Source organism: Macaca nemestrina, chromosome 3 (assembly GCF_043159975.1).
Source record: "Macaca nemestrina isolate mMacNem1 chromosome 3, mMacNem.hap1, whole genome shotgun sequence".
NCBI lineage: Eukaryota > Metazoa > Chordata > Mammalia > Primates > Cercopithecidae > Macaca > Macaca nemestrina.
Genome location: NC_092127.1, coordinates 185,469,789 through 185,489,305, shown reverse-complemented (window position 1 = coordinate 185,489,305; position 19,517 = coordinate 185,469,789). Strand labels below are relative to the sequence as shown.

The 19,517-nt window shown below is 35.5% G+C and overlaps 1 long non-coding RNA gene across 1 annotated transcript in view; it reads right to left on the bottom strand.

Annotated features, from left to right (window-relative positions):
- LOC139362234 (uncharacterized) overlaps nucleotides 1-19,517 on the bottom strand; it is a 197,373-nt gene that overhangs the window by 70,641 nt on the left and 107,215 nt on the right. The window lies entirely within an intron of this gene.

The following is a 19,517-nucleotide window of genomic DNA, read 5'->3' as shown; positions in this document are numbered from 1 at the left end:
CAAATTGCCTTTCAAAATAAGTGCTGATCAATAATTTCTATTGAGTTGCCAGTCACATGTGGCACATTCAGATTTAAGACACTATGCCCTTGTATCAAAGTAGCCCTATTCCTGGACTAAGTGTCCTCAATTATCTTGCTTTAGTTGCTTCATATATCTCCAACTTTTATCTTATGAAAGAGCTTCCTGCAAATTTCCATAAAAGCAAAATAAATATATCACAACATGACTCACTAAAGCATTTCAAACTAGATCTGCCTGTTTGAGAAGTCAAAATGTGAAGATTTATGCATTATGATTATCATTATCATCATCATCATTTTAAACTCTTTACTAAGAAATCATAATGTTCCTGATATTGTATTCATGATCATTTTATGATGATGATTTTAGCTGCTTCAAAGAAAGTTATCTAGAAACAATATGGTAAAAGGACTTGCCATGGAGCTGAGGTTTTGACATTTTGGCTTTTGCACTGTTTCCCATACTCTGCCTGTTGTGCACACGTTTACCCTGTGATTCACGAGAATCAGTGCATGAACTCTGTTTAGCATCAATGCCAATCAACCCAGGAATTTCATTGTTGGGGGACAGCCCAAGTTAAGGACTCAATTTGCTATCATGCTTATGTCTTAATAACATTAACATTGCATTTTGATTTTCTATATTGAGGAATCTTTTGACATCTGAGAGTATCCATATACTGTCAGACAAATTCTTATGAGTTATTGGACTGAATGATGGAAACACTAGAAAGAGGCCTAGGGGCTTTAGTTAAGATCTTTGGAAAATCTGACTTGAGGATCCAGAAGTTAAATTCACTAGGGAACATGCAAACTGAGCATAAATGTGGGACAAGAACAGGAGAAACCCAGACCATGTTTACACCTAAGGGATGACTGCCTAGCCAAATGTTAGAGGAACAGAAAAGAGCAGGATACTGGTGAACATAGAGGAAAGGACTTTGACAATGAGACCATGAGACAACCATCCTTGATCAAAGCTTGGCAGGCTTTAAAGTACACACTTGGCCAGATGAAACTAGTGTGAAAGAATCAAAGCTCTTAAGAGAGTCACTGAGCTCTCTGGGGAAATGGAGATCTCTGCAAACTGAAGATGGCCACAGAGCTGCATGTCTTTGGAGAACCTGGGTAAACCAGAGCTGATGGTCTGTGCTGGCCTATGGGGCTCTGCCTGCAGAAGGGCCCAGGGAAGTGAGTAGGAATCTTGGCTGTTTCACAAATGCTGTCCCACGTGAGTCTCCTGGCAACACAAGGAGAGAAGTAGCCGGGGGGGAATCACGAGTTCCTTTTTACTGAGGAAAAGAATGGCTCAGAGAGCTAAAAGGAACAAAGTTACCCAGCAAGCCTGTTCCAGACACAAGACTAAAATCTGATCATCTTATTTTTAACCCAGGGCACTGTTTACCCTAACAACAAGTCCTCTTTCAAGCCTCGTTCTCATTCAGAATTATACCTCCCTTTTAGCATCTATTATAACTTGAACTCAATATTACCTGAGAAGTAGTGAGTTATCTCCAAGTCTCATACCATAACCATATTAGAACCTATAAAAATAATCATAATAATCATAATAAATGATAATGATAATAATGGCAGTTAAAATCTCTTGTGTACCATGTACCAGGCCCTAAGTATTTTACATGTACAGAGATTATTTAACTTAATCACAATAAGTGATGAAATATATATTAGGATTATTTTCATTTCATAGATTGGGATGCTGAGACTTGAGTATATTTTCACGTTCACAGACACAATAAGTGATAGACCTGAAGTTTTGAAACTTGACCTTCTGATGTCAGAGCCAGTTCTCATCATCCCTCAAAATAATATTTTTCCATTAAAAGCAGGGATCAAACAGAATGTATTTTTGTTTTTTCAGTGGTGTAAACAATGATTTATGACTATATACTACCTTTTATGTCTTCATGTGCTCATAAAAGCTTGTGTAAGTGAAGCATAGTTTGATACTTCAACAGCACTGAGTTAATTGGGGAGACCAAACTCTCTAAGTTGACAAGCAGAGGTTTAATGTACAATCCGAGTATATTATCTGCCTATATCTGGGTGTGGAAAAGGTGAAGAAGACGTGTAGAGGAGAAAGAGCACACATTAAGTCCTTTCTAGGCATTAGGCAGGTTGGTCTGGCGGCAGGGAGGGGCAGGGTGAAGTGGACAAAAAGAGAAGCTGCAGCTTTGAAGTTCAGACCTGGGCTTAAGTCTTGGCTAGCTACTTGGCTTAGTTCTTTCTGGCTTATTCGACAGCTACTTGCCTTAGTTCTTTCTGTCTTATTCGACAAGATATGTAACTCTTCTGTATCTCATCCTTTTCATTTATGCAATGAACATAACAATCAGTATCTCAGAATCATATGAAAATTCAATCAAGTAACATATGCACAGCCTTTCGAATGCTCCACTATTTCTCTGTCCCAAGTCATGTCACCACCACATTCACGTGAGGCTTGTGTTGTTCATCTGCTTTTTGTTGATTGATTTTTCATAGAAATCTGAAAGGCAGTTATGACTATTTCTGTTGTAGTGATGAAGTAAGTTAGCACTATTAATTACACACATTGAGGGTCAGTAGCAGAAAAGAGTCCAGATTTGGCAGATTTCAAACCCCAAAGTCTTTCCATAATATGTTAAAATACACCCTCAGCAGAGCTTTCTAGGACTACTCTATAGAGCCTTTTAAGTAATCCAGAAACTATTGTCAACTCATCTTTAGTTTGGATTTCACTCTGTTACTTGTCAACTCTCTGTTTAAAGCCATTCAATAAGTAGGTCCAAAATTCCATGCCAAGACTTAGAAGGACCTTTGTTGACAGTCCTATACTTACATTTTTAGCTTCAACTTCAGCCTCTTTTGCATTTGCATATTAATTACATAAACACCCAGTGACTTACTTTTTCCCAAATGCATGAGCTATATTTTTGTCTCTGTATTTTGGAACAGAGATTTCACCAAGCTTAGAATAGATTCACCTTCACCTAGGCTGCTTGAACTCCTACATGTCCTGAAAAATTTAATTCGATATTTGTAAAATTTACCAAATCAAAAACAAAAACATTATGCAAAAAAAAATAAACCAAAAAGAAAAAAAATAAATCTTGTTAAAAACATATTTTTGGACCTGAATTAAGTAAATTTGAATGAGAACTTCCAGAAGAGGTACCTGTAAGCTCTACTTTTTACAAGAACTTCAATCAATTTTGTGATCAGATAAGTTTTAGCACTACTTAAATGGAACCAAGTGTATGCTGCACTACAGTTTTCTGTTTGAAGTTTCTCTCTAATGTGTGGTGTCTTTTAAGAGTGTAATAGAACCTTATTCATCATTATATCCCTAGTTCATTGCTTAGAAAAGTCCAGGTCTTCAGAAATTATTTCCTAGAATACTCTTGGACTTATATAATGAGCAGATGTCTCAGATGACTTATGGAGTCCTTGCAAGTCATAATGAGTAAGCATTCGAGATACCCTGTTGCTGATTTCTGATATTAGATTTAAAAAAATTTACAGAACAATTTTTTTAGATCAACAGAAATTCCTCTATTTAGAGAACCCTTAACAATTCTGCAGCACCTGTTCAGGTTCAAATTGGCTTGAAGAAGTCCTGTCTACAAACAGGTATATAACCACCAAGATTCAGCATGGATATAGAAACTTAGATTTGATGTATTTAAATTCAATATGAAGGACTTTCCTGGCATGAATACTAAATGATTACGGAGAAGAAGAGTGGTAATAAATCAGCATACCAGAGAAAAGATAAAGACAACAGAGAGAAGAGATTCAGACAAATCTAATATTCCTGGAATTTATACTGTTATCACAAAGGAACTCTTCCATTCAGAGTTTTATGTATCCTCATTCCTTTCAGAATGTATTCCATACTCCTCATTATGGAATATTAGGTCTTCCAAGTCTGGTCCAATCAACTCCACAAGCTTCACTCTATTTCATTTTTATTACTCATCAAAAGAACGACTCATAGGAACCTCCACTCTTCCCTCTCTGAACTGTTCCATGGCTTATGCCAAAGAAAAAAAAAAAGTCGCGCACCAGTTAATGGTGGTAAAGACAGATGTTATTTAGTCACCATTACTATGGAATAGAAGAATGTCTAGTACAAACTGAGCTCAAATTTGCCAAAACAAAAAGCAGGAGACGTTTTAAAAGCTGAGGTACACTAAAGCAGGGGCACTGGAAGGCACGGAGTGGCAGTTTCATTCTTGTGACCAGTTCATACAGGTTCGCTAATTGGCACACATCAGGACGGAAAACACGTTGGCTGCACTGTGGTGATAGGAGATGGTTGCACAAGTTAGAGCAAAGCTCCCACCAAAATAAGTTCTTACCTTCCCAAAGGGACTGGGAAGTTGGAGTTATCCCCTTGAATGTTCTCATTTCAAAGAGACGACTCTGGGGTCCTTGAGGAATCAGTTCTGGGTGGTAAAAGATTTACTTCTCAAAGAAGCAGAAAAGGGGTTTATAATTGCAAGCTTTCTAAAGTAACAGTTAAGGGACCTATAGGCCCATCGTCAGGTTTTGGCTGGAATAAACACCTGATTATCCTAGGAGAGGTGAGCTTCCTCTGGTAGGCATTTTAAAGGGGCCTGTAGCAACTAAGGCCACAGCCTTAAGGTGCTACATAGTGTGCTTGAGTTTGGTCAAGTCTCTTAGCACAGGAGCTTGGATGGAGTCAATAAATGCTATGAGTTTTTGCAGTTTTTACTTGCTCCTGGGATACTCTTCCCTTTCATTTTCCCCCAAAGAGAGTATGGTTGTGTCTACATTATCAAGTGAAGTGTCTGAAAGATGCTTGTGAGACAAAAGAAATAATTAATTAGAATGTGCCCTAATGTTCACAGAGTATACAAAATATCTTCATGTCCATTAATAATGGTGTTAATTGCTATTATGAAATACCTTCTGCATGCCACTCGATTTACTTGCATTATCTCATACAATTCTCACAACCACTCTTGAGATAGTCATTGCATCTTTATCTTACAAATAAAGAATCTGAGAGTCAGAGACACAGATTTTGTTGTCCAAGGGCATTCATTTAGAACTCTAGAGCTGAGAATCTTTAATATGTACCTTCATAGCATTATTCTCAGAAAGTCACATTGCCATTCAACATGCTATATACAACCCGTTTGTTGCTTACTAGTAAAGGAGTTGGTTTTACATTTTACAAATGACATAACCCAGACTTAACATACACAGTATTCCCAAGATTTACACAGCTAAATGGTAAAGGTACAGGGACTCAAACTGATGCATTTTTAAACTCCAGAAACTTTAAGTGTTAAATACACCATTTCTTTGCAATAATTTCAACTGAGTTAAAGAACATCTAAAATGTATGTAACCTTTTATCATTTTTATGCTTATGACTGTGTGCTAATGGAAAATGTAAATTTCCTGGCAATTTACAGCAGATTTTACATTAGTGGCAGTGTTCTCATAGTCCCGTTATCTCAGTTTGTCTTAAACATTTATTACTAATTTGACACCAGTGATATTCTAATTAAAGTTCTTTCTCTAACATGAAATAGAGTATTATATAAAGCAGCAAGAATGTTTTCATTCCATTTAGATTACCAGATATTTCATGGGTGGTTTACAATAAATATTGGAAGCAATTTTGTTTATTTGTTTAGGAAATCATCATTTCCATCATTCTTACTCCATATTACCACCCTGTATTTTCTTAACTAATTTTCGTGTTTCATTAGAAGCTCTTTTATGCAAAAAGTTTTTGTTTAGGCACAATTGTTAATTAAAGTGAGTATTGAAATTGCTTAATTGCCTGAAAAAAGACGTTAGATTTTTCTAAGCATGACCTATGCTATCAGCAGAAAGATTATTAAAACTTTCATATTTAAGGGGAAAAAAGCAGGGTTTGGAGATAAAATTAGGTCATTCTGAACTCTTTTTACATAATCAGAATCTAAATAAGCTCCACTTAGTCACCGACCCCCATTGATTCTTCTTCCTAAATACATATTACAAGTGTTTTTTTCTTTTTTTCATCTATCCCCACTTTCTCCACTCAGTCACTGGCTCGTTTTCAAACTGAACAATAAAACTGTTAGAAGTTTAAACAGATTATTGATGTCTATATCCAACTCCAGCCATTCTGATTACATTGATACAGTGTGGGACCAGAGAATTTCAGTTTTAACCAGTTTTGGGGTGATGTTGATGCTGTTGGTCTAGGGATCAAACTTGGAGAATCACTGTTCTCATTTCTTGCTATGGAGCATCTGTTCCATGGAACAGCAACATTAACATTACTCGTTAGAAATACAGAATTTGGGTCCCCATCCCACACCTACTGAATAATAATCTGCATCTTCACAACATCCCCAGGGGACTCAAGTGCACAAGAAAGTGTGAGCAGCACTCAAATTAGCACCCTAGTACTCTGTCATCTCAACTACTCATTAGTTTCTTTGCCATTTATTCCTCTCCATTCCCAGATAGATCTTCACATTCCTTCCTAACATGCGTATACGGTCATAGCAATGATCACAGGACTAAGCTGATGAACATATGTCCATTTCTTCCTAGGTTAATATTTAAATTCCTTTCTTTGTCGTGCAAGGTCTGCCTTCTTCCACTGGCTCCCCAAACCTCAAGACCTGAGGGTTCATTCCTGAGGGTATGTTAAGTCTGGGTTATGCCATTTGTAAAATGTAAAACCAACTCCTTTACTAGCAGCAAATGGGTTGTATATAGCATGAAAGGAAATCGCTTTTCCTTTCAAACATTTGAGGGCATGTTGCTGGCCTTCTGTACTCTTGTGTTAAAGCTGCTCCCTCTGCAAGGAACAGTCTCCTGGCCATTGCCAAAGACCTATGTGCTACGGTTGCATCCTGGTTGAGAAAAGCAACCATACAATATTTTAAGTAAGATGATGGTAGAGTTGAAAGAAAACAAACTCCAGCAAAAATCAGAGCTACCTTATGAATCTGAGTTCTGTTCCTTCCTGGATTTACATCCTTGGAAATTCAATTGACTTTCTTTCCCTTTTCTTTTATTAATCTATACAAAGGAGTTAATGACATAACTATTTTAAATGAGATGGTATTCATAAAATATTGGCAGCTACCTGACCTGCACATAGTGGTTACATAATGAGTGTCAGTGTATCCCATCACTCAAAAGAGAACTAGATACACAATAAGCACTTAAACATGAAAATGTGCTTGATGCACTGCCGATCAAAGGAGAGTACATAAAAGCAAAAGTAAGACACGAGACCTACAGAGTATTTTGTTATATTTAAAATATCCCTTACTGAACCTTTGCACCGACCCAATACTTTTGTTCTTAATTTAGAAAAGGAAAAATGGCTGAATTAACGAAGAAATTCTTTACTAGGAGCCAAAAAAAAAAAAATTCACAAACACAAGTAGAGAGAAATAAAAAGGAACACCCCTTCAATTATTTTTTAAGAAATCTGCAGAACACTTAAAATATTTATTTTATATTTCATATTAAATATTCCATTTATATCAGGAAAGTTCATAAGTCCCAGTGAATACCCCTGCAATTAAAACATTTAAGTGAAGAAAAGGGGTACATTTTGGCTGCTGAAATTTAAAGTTGCTTAATTTTTGATTATACAATGTTACCTTGGACTCCCACAAAGACCTGCCCTACTTTAGAAATACTGTATTGTACTAAAAAGCTTAATCCCAGCTCTCAAATTGTAAATAATATATAAGCATTGCTTAAAAAAGGTAAAATAAAAAATGAATCAACCCATTTTAATAGTCCACATGAATAATTATTGGATCAATAGTTCACAGTATACAACTGCAATTAAATGTACTCAATAATTCAGTAAAATGGCCATATTTTATACTTTAAAGTCATTGAAGTAATAAAATGTAACCTCTAATCTAAGATCATTCTTCAGTTATAATGAAGCGTATACACAAAAATACGTATGTATTCTTTCTAACTCTTCAAATATATTTAATTGTTTTACTTTAAAAATTCTTGTTTAGAAAAATAACAATGTTTAACCCTTTTATAGGCTACAGTCAATCTGCGAAATCTTTATTCTCAGCATAGTAAAACATATAGATACATTTAGAATTTTAAGGTAGAAACGTGTAGAAAAATGTTGAATACTGTTTACAGCTAGATGTTCTGGCACCAAAAGCAAACAATTTCAAATTTAGTTGATAACCAGTTGACGTTAAAAGATAGAAATCGCTTTTCCTTTCAAACATTTGAGTGCATATTGCTGGCCTTAGATGAGATGAAGTCATTATAAGCTTATTCTCACAGACCCAAGCAGGAAATGTAGGCTCAAAGCTATGTCTTGATTCATCAGTTACTCGGTGTTGTGTTGTAGAGCCTGGCCTGTGGGCAAGCAGCATTAGAAACTCCTGAGTGCTAGTGAGAAAGCCAGAATCTCAGACCTGATCCAGTCCTCTTGAGTTGGAATCTGCATGTTGACTGAAGCCTCGCTGTTTTGAATGCACATTTGGGAAATCACTGCTGAATAGCATGGACCTTAACCACACAAACTCCAGATTCATTCTGCCTGCATCAAGTTTTGGGTCCATTGCTTTGCAATGCCTTGCAACATATAAAGGATCTATAACTAATAACTGCTATTATTTGATCAGTGAAAAGAGGGCAGTTCTCTTCTCATGTCACAAAAGTCATTCAGAATCTATAAGAAAATTAAACAAATTAACAAGCAAAAAACAAACAACGTCATTAAACATGAGCAAAGGACATGAGCTGACAGTTCTCAAAAGAAGACATACATATGGCCAATAAGCATAGGAAAAAGTGTTCAACATTGGTAATCATTAGAGAAACACAAATCTCTACACCATCTCACACCAGAAAGAATGGCTATTATTAAAAAGTCAAAACATAACATGCTGGGGAGGTTGCTGAGAAAAGGAATTCTCATATACTGCTGGTGGGAATGTAAACTATTTCAGCCACTGTGCAAAGCAGTTTGGAGATTTCTACAAGAACTTAAACCAGAATTACTATTCCACCCAGGAATTCCAGCAATATATACTAGATATATGCCCATACAAATATAAATCATTGTACCATAAAGACACATGCACATGTATATTTACTGCAGCACTATTAATGATAGCAAAGACAGAGAATCAACCTAAATATCCATCGACAAAGGACTGGATAGAGAAAATGTGGTACAAATACACAATGGAATACTACACAGTCATAAAAAAAGAAATTATGTCCTGTGTAGCAACATAGATGCAGCAGGAGGCTGTTGTCTTAAGCAAATTAACACAGGAATAGAAAACCAAATATGAATGTTCTCACTTATAAGTGGGAGCTAAACATTGAGTACACATGGACATGAAGAAGGGAAGAGATACTGGAGCTTACATGAGGGTGGAGGTTAAAAGGAGGGTCAGGATGAACAAACTACCTATCAGGCTCTATGCTTGTTACCTGTGTGACAAAATAATCTGTATACCAAACCCCAGGACACACAACTTACCCATATAACAAACCTGTACATGTAACCCATGAACCTAAAATAAAAGTTGGAAAGGGAAAAGAAGAAAGAAACAAAGCCACTTGTGACCTCACAGAATGCGTCTTTGACTGTGGCCCAGGAAACCTGGATTTGATGCTCAGCTTTGTCACTTTCCTGTTTACTTCGGGTCCACAATTCAAGTTCTCATAATTTCTAATTCCTAACCAGTAAAACCAGAATATTAATCCACCAGGGTTAATGTTAAGATCTAATGAAGGAATAATACAGAATCACTTTGTAAACTTTATAATTCTGCATATGTATTAGCTGTTAATATGGCAGCACAGTTGATAAACTAATGCAGGCTCTGTTGACATGGGGTGGAGTGCCCCATCCATATTCCTTCATGTCACTCCTCTTCTCTAAATCCTTTTGAGTATCATATCCAAATGCCTTGCCATAGCCCTCAAGTCTCTCCACGAATGGAGCCCTGGATCTCTCATCTTCTACCCATTTTCCCTATTCTCACACTCCTACAACCAGATTTGTCTTGAAGATCTGCCATGAAGACAGCAATTTTGTACTCACAATCTGTCTCTTGTTTTGTCATCGTCTAGGAGTGAAACGTACTACCCTCAGATATTGACATGGCCTCTTGATTCAGGTCTCTCTGAAAATGATACATCCTCAGTCAAGGTTTCTATGATCTCTGAAATCAAGCACTTCACTCGCTACCACACTGTATCCACTTACTCTACTTCTTCACATTTCACTGAATTTATTGCTACCTAACATTATAATTCAAAGTTCAATCAGGAAAGCAGAGAACTCTGTAGTTATTTTAAGAAGAAAAATTTTAATAGAAGAAACGCATGCAAAACCACTGGAAGGTCTGGGAGAACAAAGATTAGACAAAGCCTTAGACGACTTTCAGGAAATTTAGAAGGACTAAAATTGCAAAGAAGGTGCCAGCAAAACCACAAGAATGTGCATGCATAGGAGATAGCCTGGTCGCTGCTGCAAACTCCACCTTGGCTGTCTGCCCAACTGACTGCCTCAACTTCTATGGGTGATTATTTTCCTTTCATCTACTTTTCCTGTTATCTACTCCCCAGATCTTCTCTAAGCGTCTATTATTGGTGGATAGGAAAAATAGAAATAATATCTGGCATGGAAATATACTTATTTTCTGTCTTCCCTGCTGAAACATAAGCTCCATGAGAACAAGGACTTCATCTATTTTTGTTTTGCTATAGTCTAAAAGAAGAATCGTAGCAGAAAATCAGTAGGCACTCAAAGAACAAAATTTTATTGAATGAATGAGTGAGCAAGTGAATGAAAGAACCCTAAAGCTGGAATCTCCATCGTTATTTATGCCTTATTTTTTGGTTGGTGTGCAAGCAGTGCAAAGCAGAGAAACAACTGTCCAGGGAGTTTGCAGTCCCTATTCCCACCCTGAAAGTACCTCCAAGCACTCACATCTTCACACATTTATCCCAGGCTCCTGGGAGAATTGCAACAATGCTAGCAGGACACTGGACTGAGTCAAAAGACTTAGGCTTCCAGTCTGGTCCACATTTTTGGTTACTGGAGAGAACTTAAAGAACATGTTTTACTTCTTTGAAACACATTGCATTTTCTGAAAAATGGTGATGATGAATGCTGCCTGCTTAGCTCACGGGTTTATCGGAAGGGTCATTTGAAATGATGTATTTTTCTTTTTTTTTTTTTTTTGAGACGGAGTCTGTCTCGCTCTGTCGCCCAGGCTGGAGTGCAGTGGCCTGATCTCAGCTCACTGCAAGCTCCGCCTCCCGGGTTCACACCATTCTCCTGCCTCAGCCTCCCGAGTAGCTGGGACTACAGGCGCCCGCCACCTCGCCCGGCTAGTTTTTTGTAGTTTTAGTAGAGACGGGGTTTCACTGTGTTCACCAGGATGGTCTCGATCTCCTGACCTCGTGATCCACCCGTCTCGGCCTCCCAAAGTGCTGGGATTACAGGCTTGAGCCACCGCGCCCAGCCGAAATGATGTATTTTTCTATTCATTTATTCATTCATTCATTCATAAAACATTTACCAGGCACTTACTTTATTCCAGGAACATTAGAAAAGACTGGGTATATCAAAGTGTGTGGAACATCAGCCTCGAGCCTGGGACACTCATTACTTCATAAGCAGACTTCATGAGCCTACGTAATCACTGAAATAAAGCTGACAAGAGTAGGAATGGTAAGAACACACTCAAAGTGGTGTGAGAGAGCAGAAGATCAGAGAATTACTTCCACTGAAGGAGTCAGTAATGTAATTTGGGGTGGCATTTCAGCAGGGTCTCCAGGGATATGCCTAGTTCTGTCAAGGGGTGAACCAGAAGCAGGTGTATGCTACTGTAAAATGCTATAAAAGTAAAAATTTAAAAAATAAAGATAAAATGTTTGAATTTGTTAATGTACTCTATGTTTAACAATGTATGTCTCTATGAAAAGGTTTGTGTGTGTGTGTGTGTGTGTGTGTGTATGTATGTGTTTTGTAGCACAGTTAATGCAATCCCTAACTAAAGAGATAGACTGTTTCAATTTAAAAATCTGGTTCTACCACTTATTAGTGTGTGACTTTTAGCCACAGACTTAACTTGTCTGGGCATTTTCCTCATCTGTAAATTTGGGGTAATAATAGTATGTGCCATACAGAGCTGAGAAGATGATCTGAGTTTGTGCACACAAACTTCTTTTAATAGTGTCTGAGTGCTGAAGAGAGTAAACACACAATTAACCCAGCTGTTGTTACAATAACTACTGGACTACCATTGTTATTATTCTTGATATAATTTATTTGTCTATAAAATCTGTTCTGAGGGCTTGGGATTCATAACCTTCTGAAATAACAGCTTCAGTCCAGACCAATCTGTTATATTATCTTCCTCAGTAAATTGTCACCACTCAGGGCCAGATGTTAACACAGCCTCAATCCAGCCCTGTGCAGCCCCCTGGCCTGGGTCAGCTGTGCCGGGTTCCCTTCACTAATCCACAGGGCTCAAATTTGTGAGAACCCCTGCTGAAAACTTTCTCTTCTGGCTCTGCCATGTGCTTATAAAGTCTTCGGCAAGTTCTGTTTGAAATGTTTTGGTCAGTTCAGCTCAGATAATTGCACACAACGATATATGGGAAAGGGACCTGGAGAGCATGTTATCCAGCATCTTTACTTCACAGATGGCAAATCTGAGGACCAGAGAGAGAAGGAGCCTTGCCCAAGGTCACAGAGTTAATTAATGGAAGGTATAAATCCAGAACACAAATCTGCCCAGTCCCAGACCAGTACTCTGTTCCATTACCTGTCCTGCTTCTTAATTACATGCTGACCAAAGCAATGAAACATACCACAGCATAAAATATGTGTTAGATTGACATCACTACGGTATTTGATTCTGGTGTCAAGAAACACTATCCTGTTACACATGTTAGTTTTAAAACCCAGGTTTAACAGCAAGAGTGCATGGATTGAGGGAATTATAATGCACACATTAACAACAGTAATGGTGGGACAGACAATTATTATATGGCACATTACTGTTCACGAAGTATTGCATATACATGGTTTTAATTGTTTTCATTATAAATAAATACAAATTTTGGCACGCAAAGGGGATTCTATTATAGTCCTGTTTTCAGAGGAGACAGATCTTCCCTGTTTTTCTAGGCTCAGGCCAAAGACTGTCTTCGATATGAAGTTTGTGCTTCTGTTACCAGGCCAGGGGACAAACTTTATCTGAACTCTCATAACCTCCTGGTTAACTAGACTATCCTCTCATCTTTAGTAGCAGAGGCTGGGGTATGTTTGTGTGTATGTGTATGGGGGTGTGTGTGTGCCTGCACGTGCGCATGTGTGTTACGTTGAGTAATTAAGAAAATTTCCATTGGATAGGTTCATTTGTGTGGGTAAAATCCACATACTGTTATTGAGTAGGTATTTAATAAAGTTTCCAAAATACACTTGAAAATGTTTGTTTGTCAACCTATCCTCCCTTCTCTGTTCTCAGTAAATTACCTTAAGACTCATCCCACTGATTAAGACAAAAAGTAGATGCTATTCTGGTATCATTTTCCCTCAACCACGACATGCAAACATTGCAAAACCTGTCAGTGAAACTCGAAAAACACACATAGAATTTATTCATGTTTGTTTATTTCCACAAATATTGCCCCAGTGAAAATCTTCACTTCTTTTTATTTTCTTTCTTTCTTTTTTTTCTTGTTTTAAGACAGGGTCTTACTCTGTTGCCTAAGCTGGAGCGCAGTGTCACAGTCATAGCTCACTGCAGCCTCAACCTCCTGGGCTCAAGTAATCCTCCCACCTCACCCCACCAAGTAGCTGGAACTACAGTCTTGTACCACCATACCCAGCTAGAAAGTCCATTTCTTGTCTTATTTACTAGATTCATAATTTCATTGTCACTTCCTATTATATGATATTTATTCACTTTTTAAACTTGTTTATAATAGTAAAATTACATTTTTACAGTTCTGAATTTTAACAAGAGCATACAATCATATAACTACTACCATAATCAAAAAACCAAATAGTTTCACCACCCCCAAAATTTTCCTCTTGTTGTACTTTTGTCATAAATTCCTCCTCCACTCCACAATTGCCAACAACCACTGATCTGTTTTCTGTTTCTATATTTTGCCTTTTCTAGGATATCATACAACTGGTGTTATATATTTGAGTCTGAATTTTCTCAGTTAAGAAAACAGATTTCAGATTCATCCATGTTGTTTCCTGTATCAATAGTTTTGTTCCTTTTATTGCTGAATAGTATTTCATAGTAGACATGGGTCACAGTTTGTCTATTTACCAGATCCAAGGTATCTGGATTACTTCCAAATGACAATGATAGTGAATAAAGTCAATGCATACATTCACTTATGGGATTTTGTGTGAAAATAAGTTTTTATTTCTCTTTGGTTATTTCCTAGGAGTGAGATTCCTGGGTCATATGATATTTATATGTTTGATTTCAGAATGGCTGTGCCATTTTTGTGCTCACTAGACAATGTACAGTGTTCCAGCTCTTCTGTATTCTTGCTCAGACCAGGTAATTTAAAAATAATAGAAATTCATTTCTTACAGTTCTGGAAGCTGGACATTCCAAGATCAAGGTATTGGCAGGTTTGGTGTCTGATGAAGGCCCAGGCTTTGCATCCAAGATGGTAATTTGAATACTGTGTTCTTATATGGTAGAACAAAAGAGGGTCTACTTAGGTTTCTCCAGCCCTTATATAAGGTTCCCCATCCCATCTATGGCTAATTTCATGGCCTAATTACTTCCTAAAGACTCCACCTCTTAACACTGTTGCATTGGGGATTATGTCTCAACACAAATTTTAGAGGAGGCACAAACATCTAAACAACAATATAGAATGTAAAATAACTACATATATGTATATGTCAATATATGATGTTGAACATCATTTTATTATATACCATATTATCATATATTATATACAATGTTGAACGTATTTTATGTGATTACTTGCCACCTGTATATATTCTTTGGTGAGATATTTTTCAAATCTTTCGTCTATGTTTTAATTGGGTTATTCATTTTCTAATTATTGAGATTGAAAGTTTGTTATATATGTACTTTGTCAGCTATAAGTTTTGCAAATACTTCCTTCTGAGTCTTTGTCATGTCTACTTGTTATTTTAGTGGGGCCTTTCAAAGAGTAGAAGTGTTACATTTTAATTATATTTACTTTTTTCTAGATCCTGTTATTTATTTCACATTAAAGATATATGATTTGTGTTCTTTGCCTAAGACCATAACATTTTTTAGTTTTAGGTTTTACAGTAAAGTCAATGATCAATTTGTAGTCATTTTTGTGTGAGATACACAATAGAGATCATTTTGGGGGGCATATATCTGATATATACATCATATATGAGATATATGATATATATCTGATATATGTATATGTGTGTGTATATATATATAGAGAGAGAGAGAGAGAAAGAGAGAGACTTTTCCTGTACTCTATTTTACTTCACTGGTCTGTGTATCTATTGCTTCATCAATGACACACTGTCTTGAGTACTACAAATATATACTAAGTCTTGAAATCAGGGAATATGAATTCTACAACTTCATTCTCACTTTTCAAAATCATTTTATTTCAAGCCTTTGATTTTCCATATAAACTTTATAATCAATTTGTTCTTAATTACTAAAACTTCTGCTGAAATTTTGATTTGGCTTTCATTAAATCCATGAATCAATTTGGGAAGCATTGCCATCTAAGAATCTTACGTTTTCTAATCTGTGAACTCAGTATAACTCTCTAGTTAAGTATACAGTGATTCCTTAAATCACCATAATGCAGTTTTCAGTGCAAGATTCTCCACATATTTTACTAGTTACACACATAAGTATTGAAGGCTAGTTTTAAAAATTTCAGTTCAAGCTTTTCATTGATAATATGTAAATATTTTTAAACATTTAAAAAAATATTGATATTAAATACTAAAAACTTGTGAAATATATTAGTTCAAGGGTCTTATTGTTGATTGCTTGACACTTTTTATGCAAGAAATAATACCATCTGTTGATAGAGACAGTTTTAATTTCTCTTTTCCAATTCATACCCTATTGATTGATTGATTGATTGCCCTTTTATACTGCCTAGGACCTCCAATATGATATTGAATTAAAGAGGTAAGAGAAAACATCCTTCATTTCAATCTTAGGAGGGGATTATGCAGTCTCTCATCATAACATATCAAGTTACTGATTTTCCCTTCTACTTTTTGTTTTAACAGCTTTTATAATAAACAGATAATTAATTTTAATAGTTACTCAGTATCTATTGAGATGATACATTTTTTATTCTGCTGATATGATAAATTACATTTAATTGATTTTTAAATAGTAAATCTCTGCATTATCAGGATAAATAGTACTTGATCATGATGCATTATTCTCCATATTTTTGTATTTTATTTGTTAACCTTCTGAATGTTCTACATTCATAAGTCACATCTACGCTCATGCATCTACATCCATATTCATAGGTATATTGGTATGTAGTGATCTTTAGTGTTTGAGTCTGTTTTGGACCATTCTAGATTTATAAAATGAGTTCAGAATATGCACATGCATCCTGTTTTCTTCACAAATTTGTACATCATTGATATGATTTTTTTCTAAAATATTTGGTAGGAATAATGAGTAAGCCATTTTGTCCTGAGGTTTTATTTTTGAAAGTTAGTAAAGTAAGAATTAATTATTATAGATAAGATTTTTCTGGTTATCAGTTTCTTCATAGTGAACTCTTTGTGTTATTATAGAATTGGCCTATTTGAGACAGTATTATTAAGATAATGAATTTATTATCCTAAAGATGTATGAAATTACTCCTGATTAGTGTTTGTAATGTCTGTAGTAGTTTCACCTCCATTCATGATATTCGTTATTTGGATTTTTTTACATTTTATTAGTCATTTTGTTTAGATATTTTCAAAGAACCAGCTTTAGTTTATTGTATTTTCTACTATTTGTTTCAATTTAATTGATTTCTGATAATATCTTTATTATTTATCTTATTGTATTTGCTTAGAGTTTAATTTTGCTCTTATGTCTCTAGTTTTTTTTAGATAAAAGGAGTGATTACTGATTTAAAACATTAGTATGTATTCTAATAGAGGCATTTAATGACATAAGTTTTTCCCTGAGCACTGCTCTACCAGCATCTCACAAGGTTTTATATATAAATAAATAAATATAAATATATATATATATATATATAAATGTTTATTTGGACTTTCAAGTTTTATTTTTGAATTTTTCTTGACTCATGGATTTTTTTAAGAAGTCTATTTAACCTTTAAATATTTGTAAACTTTTCAGACCTCTTTTTGTTACTGATTTCAGTTATAATTCTGTTTTGGTAAAAAGCTATAATTCGGATGTTTTCGTCTTTTAAATTTGTTGAATTTTGTGTTCCAGAATATAGTCTATCTTGCCAAATGTTCAATTCTGTGAACACAGTTAAGTGCAAAATTGTGCACTTAAAATAAGTTATCTCTTGTTGCTTTTGATAGAGCCACCTATAAAAATCAAAGGGATCGAATTCATTGTAAATGTTGTTCAGATTTTCTACATCCTTTCTATTTTTCTATTTTTCTGCTTGTTCTGAAGATTACTGAACAAGGAATAATAACATTTCTAATGAAAATTGTTGGATTTGCTTCTTTATACTTTTAGTTCTATCAGATTTTACTTCATGTAATAACCTCTCTTGATAGGTTCATATACACTTACAAATTTCATGTATTCTTAGTAAATTGGCTGTTATATTACTATGTCATTTTTCTTTTTGTTCCTAATTTTTCTTGTTATAGAGTACAATATTTCTAATACTAAAATTTCTATTCAAGCTTTATTTTGACAAGTGCCTTTTTTCTTTTATGGTATCACATTTTCCTTCTGGTATAGACCGAATGCTTGAGTTACTTTCAAAATTCCTATGCTGAGATCTAATCAGCAATGAGATGATATTTGGAGGTGGGGCCTTAAGGGGGTTATTAGGTTATGAGGGAGACCTCATAAATAGGGTAAGTTTCCTATAAAGCAGACTCCACAGAACTCTTTTGACACATGAGGTTATAGCAAGAAGAGTGCACTCTAAGAACAGGAAGCAGACCTTCACCAGACACTAAATCTGTGGGTTCCTTGATCTCTTCAACTTTCCAGTTTCAACAACTATACGAAAGAAATTTTGTTGTTAACAAGTCATTCGTTCAGTCTATGGTAGTTTGTTATAGCAGCCTGAATGGACTAAGGCACTGTCTTTTAAAAACACTTATCCTATCAGTATCTTTATATTTAAAGTGAATTATTTTGTAGAAAGTCCATTGTCAGGTCTTGCATTTTTTCCAAGTTGGCAATCTATGGCTTTTGATCACTGTATTTAGAAGAATTACATTTATTTCATATCAATATGGTTGCATTTAGGTCTGCCATTTCATTATTAGTTTATATGTCTTTTGACCACTTGAATGTTTTCTTTTGAGAAGTGTCTGTCTTTTGCCCACTTTTTAATGGGGTTGCTTTAGCTTGTTGTATTAATTTAGATAGAGATAGAGATAGAGATAGAGATAGAGATAGAGATAGAGATATAGAGATAGAGATTCTGGATACTAGGCCTTTGTTGGATGCATAGTTTGTGAATATTTTTTCCCTTTCTGTGGGTTGGCTGTTTATTTGCTGATAGTTTCTTTTGCTGTACAGAAGCTCTTTAGTTTAATTAAGTCTCCCTGTCAATTTTAGTTTTTGTTGCAGTTGCTTTTGAGGACTTAAACATAAATCATTTCCCAAGGCTGATGTCCAGAATGGTGTTTCCTAGGTTTTTCCTAGGATTCTTAGAGTTTGAGATCTTACATTTAAATTGTGTTAACTTTCACATATAACGAAAGGTAGGGATCCAATTTTACTCTCCTGCATATGACTGGCCAGTAATCAAAGCACTATTTATTAAATAAGTTATCATTTCCCCATTGCTAATTTTTGTCAGCTTTGTTGAAGATCAGATGGCTGTACGTGTATGGCTTTATTTTTGGGTTCTCTAACCTGTGTCATTGGTGTATGTTGTGTGTGTGTGTGTGTGTGTGTGTGTGTGTGTGTGTGTTTGTTTTATTTTTGTACCAGTACCATGCTGTTTTGGTTACTATATCCTTATATTATAGTTCAAATTTGGATAATGTGAGTCTCTGATTTTGTTCTTTTTGCTTGGGATATTCAGACTAGTTTTTGATTCTATATGCATTTTAGAATAGTTTTTTTCTAACTCTCTGAAGAAAATGACCTTGGTAGTTTAAAAAGAATAGCACTGAATCTGTAGATTGTTTAGGAAGTGTGGCCATTTTAATGATACTGATTTTTCCAATCCATGAGCATAGGATGCTTTTATATTTGTTTCATCTATAAATTTTCA